The sequence below is a fragment of the Lolium perenne genome, chromosome 6 (genome assembly GCF_019359855.2).
Source record: "Lolium perenne isolate Kyuss_39 chromosome 6, Kyuss_2.0, whole genome shotgun sequence".
NCBI classification, from domain to species: domain Eukaryota; kingdom Viridiplantae; phylum Streptophyta; class Magnoliopsida; order Poales; family Poaceae; genus Lolium; species Lolium perenne.
Genome location: NC_067249.2, coordinates 246,258,695 through 246,267,373, shown reverse-complemented (window position 1 = coordinate 246,267,373; position 8,679 = coordinate 246,258,695).

The window sequence follows — 8,679 nt, the reverse complement described above, 5'->3', positions numbered from 1 at the left end:
CGCCGCAGCCGTCGCCATCATCGACACCGTCCGCCACGGCCGCGCTGTGCACCACTCTCCCCCGACCAAATTTGGCACCGTCCCGCCCCGCTGTTGCCGCCAGGAGGTTCGCCAGGAACCGCAGCACAGTGTTGTGCCCTCGATTAGCTCCCTACGCCGCCGTGATCATCGCGCCATGGTCGACCCGAAGCTCGCACCCGCCGCACCTCGCGTCGCTATAAAAGGGGAGCGAACCTGGACGAAATCTTCACGCACCTCGCTTCCCCTCTTCCTCCTGATCATCCTCGGCCCCTCGCCCATCCACATTGAGCGCTAGCCAGCCCCAATCGTCAGCTCGTGTCCGCGGCGGAGCTGCAGAAGGCGCCGTCGATTTCGGCCACCATCGGAGTAGCCACCGGTACCACTGCACTCACCGTCGACGACAACGTCGCCTCGCGTCAACGCCGACCCTCGCTGGAGCCCCAGCTCGCCGCCGACCCCCTACCTCCGCCGCTCCAGCAAGCCCCTCTCGACGACGACGACGACGCTCCTCCGCACGATCTGCTTCTAATCCGACGGCGCACGTTGAACGGTACCGATTCGGTAAGATAGAGTCACTGACGTGCGGGCCCCATTGTCAGCTGGCCCGCAGCACTAGTTGGGCTGCCCCCTGGCTTTTCAAATCTTTCGGCCCGTTTAATTTCCCGCCGGCCCATTTTTCAAATCCTGTTAAATAAATTGGGTATAAATTTAAATACTGAACCTGTTTTAGAAATTGAATAGTTTCAAATCTACCCAACCAAATTTGATGAATTTTATGTTGTTGGAAAGCTAGAAAAAAGATCTATCCAATGCCACTGGTCCCATGTCAAGATTAGTTGTAGAATTAATCTGATAAAAAGAAGAAGGCAGGGACTTTTCCCTATTCAAATAATTATTAAAAATCAACCAAAATAGATATTAAGTTAATTCCAACTCCAATAGATCACCTTTGACTTACACTAATTGTTTATGCAAGAAAATGGTGTGGTCACTTTGCATGATCATGCCTTAGTTAAATTAATTGACAATATGACTAGTTTATGTAATTGATATTGTCCAAAACTATTATGCAAATTCTATGAAGTGCTTCACTTCATTTAAATCTTGTTCCAAATACATTCATATGAAGTATGGACCCCTGGTCAAATACTCTCAAATGAAATGCTTGGTGAATTTAAATCATAATAGGCATTATTAAATGGTATGAGGTATTCTACCTCATTTAAATCAATTCCTCAAATGATGATGATGAATGGTTGACTTATGTCAACATGATTTCATGTATAATTGTTTGAGGAAATTAAATCTTAAGAAGATTCAATGAGAGGAAATTATTTCTCAAAAACTATAAGGAAACTATCATTTACATATATAAGGAGAGAAGATATTCTCTAACACTAAGTAAGAAACCCTAAGATTAATTTTAAGTAGCAATGTTAAGTAATGATGCTAGATCATTTGGAGTGAGCCATTAAGGATAATTAAGAATACTTAAGTATTGTTTGGTGATTGTATCCTCATATTCGTATATAGACGCTAGTGCCGGAGAATACCAGGAAGAGGAAGGATTCTACCCAGAAGAAGAAGAGCACTTTGACCACCTCAACCACCAAGGCAAGCTAACACCAATGCAAGCTAATATTCTTGCAAAGTGCAAAGCCCTTTGGGGCAAGGCACCATGAATCTTACCTTTTCTTACCTACGCCTACCCCAGTTTTATACATTACAAGTTTTGGCTTGCTTTCTCAAGAGGTTACTTTTATAGTTAACTTTGGTCAAAGTAAAGAGGTTTACTAGAGTAGTAAAGTTAGTCTTACTCAAGCAAAGCAAGATAGCACCCCTCAGGATTTAGAGCTAGTGCTAATGAAATAAAACTTGACTACTCTAGATGGGAACAATGTGACTTGAACTGAATTTGAAACCTTGGAATGATGAAGCATTCCATTGAATGATTTTTGAAGGTGAATATGACCAAGAGAAGATGGTGATTTTTGATAAAAATGATATTGTTTTGAATGCGATACCTTTCCAATATTGAGTACCCCCACAATACCTGATTATGGGTAGGGCTTGACTGGAAGTTTATGCATCTTAATATGGGTTCCCTCTGAACACACATCATAGGGGTTATGCTTGAGGCTGCCTCCGTTGTTGAGAAAAGATGTGAATTGAGGTGAATTGTACGGCCAAGCCCTGTGCAATTCCCAGGTTGACAGTTGGTCTTCACTGGGAGGCCAAGCTCGTGGGGAGAGGTGCTCATACTAGGATTCGTAAGTGAAAGGTTATGGTTGATGATCCGTGTACTGTGTTACGATGATTCGGGGTAATCCCTACGGATGAAATCAAATGTTGTGGCACAAGTGTGCAACCTCTGCAGAGTGTCAATCTATTCGAATAGCCGCGTCCACGGTTACGGACGGTTGGAAAGGCCATACAGTTTCCGATGTCAAATATTTGAAATGTTGGTGAAATGACTTGTGAAGTGGTGAATTGAATTGAAATCACCACTTGAATGGTGGGAATGACACTAATGTTCCCACTTGAGTTAGTTAGCACATGAATAAGCTTTGCTCAAATACTTGTGAACTATAATTGGCTTTATGCAAATAAACTAGAGCTTAGCCAACCTTACTAGAATTGTTAGCACTTACATTGGTATTAGTTTGCGAGTACTTTAAAGTACTCACGGCTGTGTCCCTGGCTATTCAAATGGCCAGACTATGAAGAGGAGCAGAACTATCAAGATGACGGCAACCAAGAGGTCTACGACAACTAGGAAATCTTCTGACGTCAGACGTTGGCCTGTGGACTCAAGAGTCCCTGCTATTTACGCTTCCGCTATAAAACTATGAACTTTGTGTCTGTTGATCAATAGATCAACTATTTGTGTAATATGGATCATGTGATCTGAATTTGTAAGACGACTATGGTATGTAATGAATGATGACTTATGATATTCAACTGTTATGTCTCGCAACAACAATATTCCTGGGATTGCGATGTATGGCATAACAGGCATCTGGACTTAAAAATCCGGGTGTTGACACGGCTCGAAGCAGGGTGCGGGCCACCGTCTTGTCCCCCGTTCCCCACCTCGCGTTGCGACCTGATGCTCCTTGCGAGGGCGCCGCCGGATCTGGGGAAACTCTACCGACAAGCAGCTAGACGGGGATGCGAGCGGACAGACGCGTCGCCGACGAGCTCGACCCGTGCTCCTTGATTTGGGGAAAATCGGGCTCCTCCGAGGTGCTGCTGCACGAGTAGGACCTGGCCTAGCCGCCTCCCGCGCGGCTCCAAGGGCGGCGCCCTCGACACCAGCTCCCCGCCGAAGAGGCCTCATAGGCTGTCGCCGCACCGACGATTGGGAGTCTATTCTAGATGGAGCGCGGTGGTCGGTTTCGAGTTGGGGCGGTCAGGGCACGAGCGGGGAGACGGCGCACTGGAGGATGCGTGGGGCAGTGCGATGGAAGAGGCGAAGCGGTGTGGGCCTGTACTGATGGGAAGGGGGTGACCTGGTGGTTTCTCGGGGCGGCCGCGGAAGAAGCGGACGTACACAGCCAAACGGCACAACAAACGGTGCGAGACACGTGTTGGATAGAAAGCGCATGCTCACCTACCCATGTGATCACCGAGCTTCATCCGTTCTGCCTTTTATTTCACATTGCCTCCTTTACTGTGTTTGAGTGGTTTCTTTGCTCCATTAAATTTCAGTAGCCTTGGGTAATGTCCAGAAGTGTTGGGAATGATTGTGTCCTCTCTGAACATGTGAATTTTTGATTATGCACTAACCCTCTAATGAGATTTTTTTGAGTCTCGTGTGAAGGAAGTTTTCAAGGATCAAGAGAGGAGGATGATATAATATGATCAAGAAGAGTGAAAAGTCTAAGCTTGGAGATGCCCCCGTGGTTCATCCCTGCATATTTCAAGAAGACTCAAGCATATAAGCTTGGGGATGCCCAAAGCATCCCATTCTTCATCAACAACTTATCAGGTCACCTCTAGTGAAACTATATTTTTATTCCGTCACATCTTATGTGCTTTACTTAGAGCGTCTGTGTGTTTTTTATTTTTGTTTGTGTTTGAATAAATTCGGATCCTAGCATTCCTTGTGTGGGAGAAAGACACTCTCCGCTGTTTCATATGAACACTGGTGTTCTTAGTTTTACTTTTAATGTTCATGGCGAAGGTTGAAAGCCGCTTCATTGCTATTTGGTTGGAAACAGAAAATGCTTCATGTGGTAATTGGTATGTTGTCTTGAATAATTTGATACTTGGCAATTGTTTTGAGTTCTCAAGTAGATCATGTTTAAGCTCTTGCATCATGTAGTTTAAACCTATTAATGGAGAACTACCGTAGAGCTTGTTGAAATTTGGTTTGCATGATTGGTCTCTCTAAAGTCTAGATATTTTCTGGTAAAAGTGTTTGAGCAACTGATACGTCCATTTTGCATCACTATTTTATATCATAATTTGATGTTATTCATTGATATATTTCATATTTAGAGGTAATACTTATGTTATTTCATCTATTTTGCATGTTTCATGATTATTGGAGGATCGCACACCGGAGTCAGGATTCTGCTGGAAAAAGCGCCGTCAGAATGCAATATTTCGGAAGATCAACAATTGACGGAATTTATATGAAAAATTCTATTTTTCCAGAAGACGAAGGGAGCCAGAAGGAGGAGCCGAGGAGGGCCGCCATGGGCCCACCTCACAGGCCGGCGCGTGCCAAGGCCTGGTCGCGCCGCCTTGTGAGGAGGGGGCCCACAGCCCCATCTGGCCTCCTCTCCTTCGTGTACATCTTCGTCCCGAAAAACTAAGCTCCAGAGGATAGTCGCGAAGAGTCACAGCCGCCTCTGCGGGGCAGAAAAACACCAGAGAGAAAAGAGCTCTCCGGCAGGCTGAGATCCGCCAGGGAAATTCCCTCCCGGAGGGGGAAATCGACGCCATCGTCACCGTCATCGAGCTGGACATCATCTCCATCACCATCACCATCATCTCCATCATCATCACCGCAGTCTCCACCGCTGCACCTCGTCACCGCTGTAACAATTTGGGTTGGATCTTGATTGTTTGATAGGGGAAACTCTCCCGGTATTGATTTCTACTTGTTATTGATGCTATTGAGTGAAACCATTGAACCAAGGTTTATGTTCAGATTGTTATTCATCATCATATCACCTCTGATCATGTTCCATATGATGTCTCGTGAGTAGTTCGTTTAGTTCTTGAGGACATGGGTGAAGTCTAAATGTTAGTAGTGAATTATGGTTGAGTAATATTCAATGTTATGATATTTAAGTTGTGGTGTTATTCTTCTAGTGGTGTCATGTGAACATCGACTACATGATACTTCACCTTTATGGGCCTAGTGGAATACATCTTGTACTCGTTTGCCAATTGCGGGGTTGCCGGAGTGACAGAAACCTAAACCCCCGTTGGTATATCGATGCAGGAGGGATAGCAGGATCTCAGAGTTTAAGGCTGTGGTTAGATTTATCTTAATTACTTTCTTGTAGTTGCGGATGCTTGCAAGGGGTATAATCACAAGTATGTATTAGTCCTAGGAAGGGCGGTGCATTAGCATAGGTTCACCCACACAACACTTATCAAAACAATGAAGATTAATCGGCTATATGAAGCGAAAGCACTAGACTAAATTCCCGTGTGTCCTCAAGAACGTTTGGTCATTATAAGTAAACAAACCGGCTTGTCCTTTGTGCTAAAAAGGATTGGGCCACTCGCTGCAATTATTTCTCTCGCACTTTACTTACTCGTACTTTATTAATCTGCTACATCAAAACCCCCTGAATACTTGTCTGTGAGCATTTACAGTGAATCCTTCATCGAAACTGCTTGTCAACACCTTCTGCTCCTCGTTGGGATCGACATTCTTACTTATCGAAAATACTACGATACACCCCCCATACTTGTGGGTCATCAAGACTATTTTCTGGCGCCGTTGCCGGGGAGTGAAGCGCTATTGGTAAGTGGAATTGGTAAGGGAAACTTTTACTGTTTGTGCTGATTTTATTCCTGCCTGCTGCTATAATTCATTATGGAGAGATCTTCTCTTGAATTTTTCTTTGGAAAATCTACTACTACTGCAAATGTAGTGGATGAGGCGCCAGGTGAGGAAGAAGTTCCATACAAAATACCTATGAAAATCATTGAACGTGTTGTGGATAACCGTTATACAGGGGATGGAACTGTCCATCCTAGAGATCATTTACTGTTCTTACATGAATTATGCGGTTTATTCAAGTGTGCGGGTATTGCTATGGATGAAGTGAGGAAGAAGCTATTCTCTATATCGCTGTCTGGTAAAGCAGCGCATTGGTATAAATTAATAGATAATGGGGATTCTCTTGAATGGAATGATATTGTGCCCCGATTTTATTCTAAGTTCTATCCTCCAAGTGAAATTCACAAAGACCGGAACCACATATATAATTTCTGGCCTCATGATGGAGAGAGTATTACCCAAGCGTGGGGGAGATTGAAGTATTTAATGCTCAAATGCCCCATTCATGAGCTTCCTGGTAATATTATTATTGATAATTTCTATGCAAGACTTTCTTTTCAAGACAAGACCTTGCTGGATACTTCTTATTCTGGATCATTTAAACGCAACAAAGAAGAGTTTAAAAGGGACCTTCTTAATCGGATCCAGGAGAATACTGAAGGATGGGAGAACGATAAAGATAAAGAGTCATGTATAAAATATGATTATAAATGCATTGAAGTTTTTATGGATACTGATAAATTTCGTAATATGAGTGCTACTTATGGTCTTGATTCTCAAGTTGCTGCAAATCTTTATAAAGCTTTTGCCTCTCATTATGAATTGCCTAAGAAGAACTTTGATAAGTATAATGAACCGTATAAAGATAAAATTGATTCATCTATAAATAAATGTTATGTAATTGAAACTGTTGAGCATGTTATTCCTGAAGCTTATATTGAAAAAACTCATTTCCCTGCTAAGATGAAGGAGTATTCTGTTATAAATAGTGCGATTAATAAAAGTGAAAAGAAACTTACTGAACCTGAAGAGCAAATAAAAGTTGAACCTGCTGTTGCAATAGTTAAAGATCTTGTGACTGAAAATGTGGAGGATGGTCATATTATTTTCTGTGAAGATGCTTCTAATATTGTTTCACATCCTAATAAGTCTAGGAAAACTAGTGTTCCTATGCTATCTGTTAGAATTGGTGATCACTGCTATTATGGTTTATGCGATATTGGTGCAAGTATTAGTGCTATTCCTTATGAGCTTTATACGAAGATTATGCACGAAATTGGTTCTTGTGAACTTGAAGATATTGATGTGGTTATTCGGCTAGCTAATAGAGAAACTATCTCTCCAATTGGTATTGTTCGAGATGTGGAAGTTCTATGTGGTAAGATTAAATATCCTGCTGACTTTTTGGTACTTGGTTCTGCTGCTAGTAAGTATTGTCCTATAATTTTTGGTAGACCTTTTCTAAATACTTGTGGAGATATTATAGATTGCAAGAAAGAGAAAAATTTGACTAAATTTGCTGGTGAATCTTATGAGTTTAATTTCTCTAAATTTACCAGAACTCCTTATAAAGCTGATTCACCTAATAATGATTTTAGAGTTGAACAGTGTGCATCTATTGCTCTTGCTCCTAATAATCCTTTGCAGCAACATTTGGAGAATAGTGAGAGTGAAGTTTTTAGGGAAGAAAGAAATGAGCTTGATGAAATTTTCCTTCGTCAACCTATTCTTAAGCATGATTTACCGGTAGAAGATCTAGGTACGACACTGCCACCAAAAGAAGATCCTGTTTTTGATTTAAAACCATTGCCTGATAATCTTAAATATGCTCATATTGATGATAAGAAAATATATCATGTTATTATTAGTTCTAAGCTTTCAGAGTTTGAGGAAGAAAGGTTATTGGAAATATTGAAGAAACAACGAGGAGCTATTGGTTATACTCTTGATGACTTGAAGGGGATTTCTCCCTCTATGTGCCAACATGCCATTAATATGGAAGATGATGCAAAGCCTGTTGTTGAACATCAGCGTCGTCTAATTCCTAAGATGAAGGATGTGGTAAGAAATGAGGTATTAAAACTTCTTGAAGCTGGTATTATATATCCTATTGCTGATAGTAGATGGGTTAGTCCTGTGCATTGTGTTCCTAAGAAAGGAGGAATGACTGTTGTGCCTAATGATAATGATGAGCTCATACCTCAAAGAGTAGTTGTAGGGTATAGAATGTGCATTGATTATCGAAAAGTTAATAAGGTTACTAAGAAAGATCATTACCCTTTACCTTTTATTGATCAAATGTTAGAAAGGTTATCTAAAAATACTCATTTTTGCTTTCTTGATGGTTATTCTGGGTTTTCACAAATTGCTGTTAAAACTAAGGATCAAGAGAAAACCACTTTCACTTGTCCCTATGGAACTTATGCTTATAGACGCATGCCTTTTGGTTTATGTAATGCTCCTGCTACTTTTCAAAGATGCATGTCTGCTATTTTTCATGGCTTTTGCGAGAATATTGTAGAGGTATTCATGGATGATTTTTCCGTCTATGGGAATTCTTTTGATAATTGCTTGTGGAACCTTGATAAAGTTTTACAGAGGTGTGAAGAAACTAACCTTGTTCTTAATTG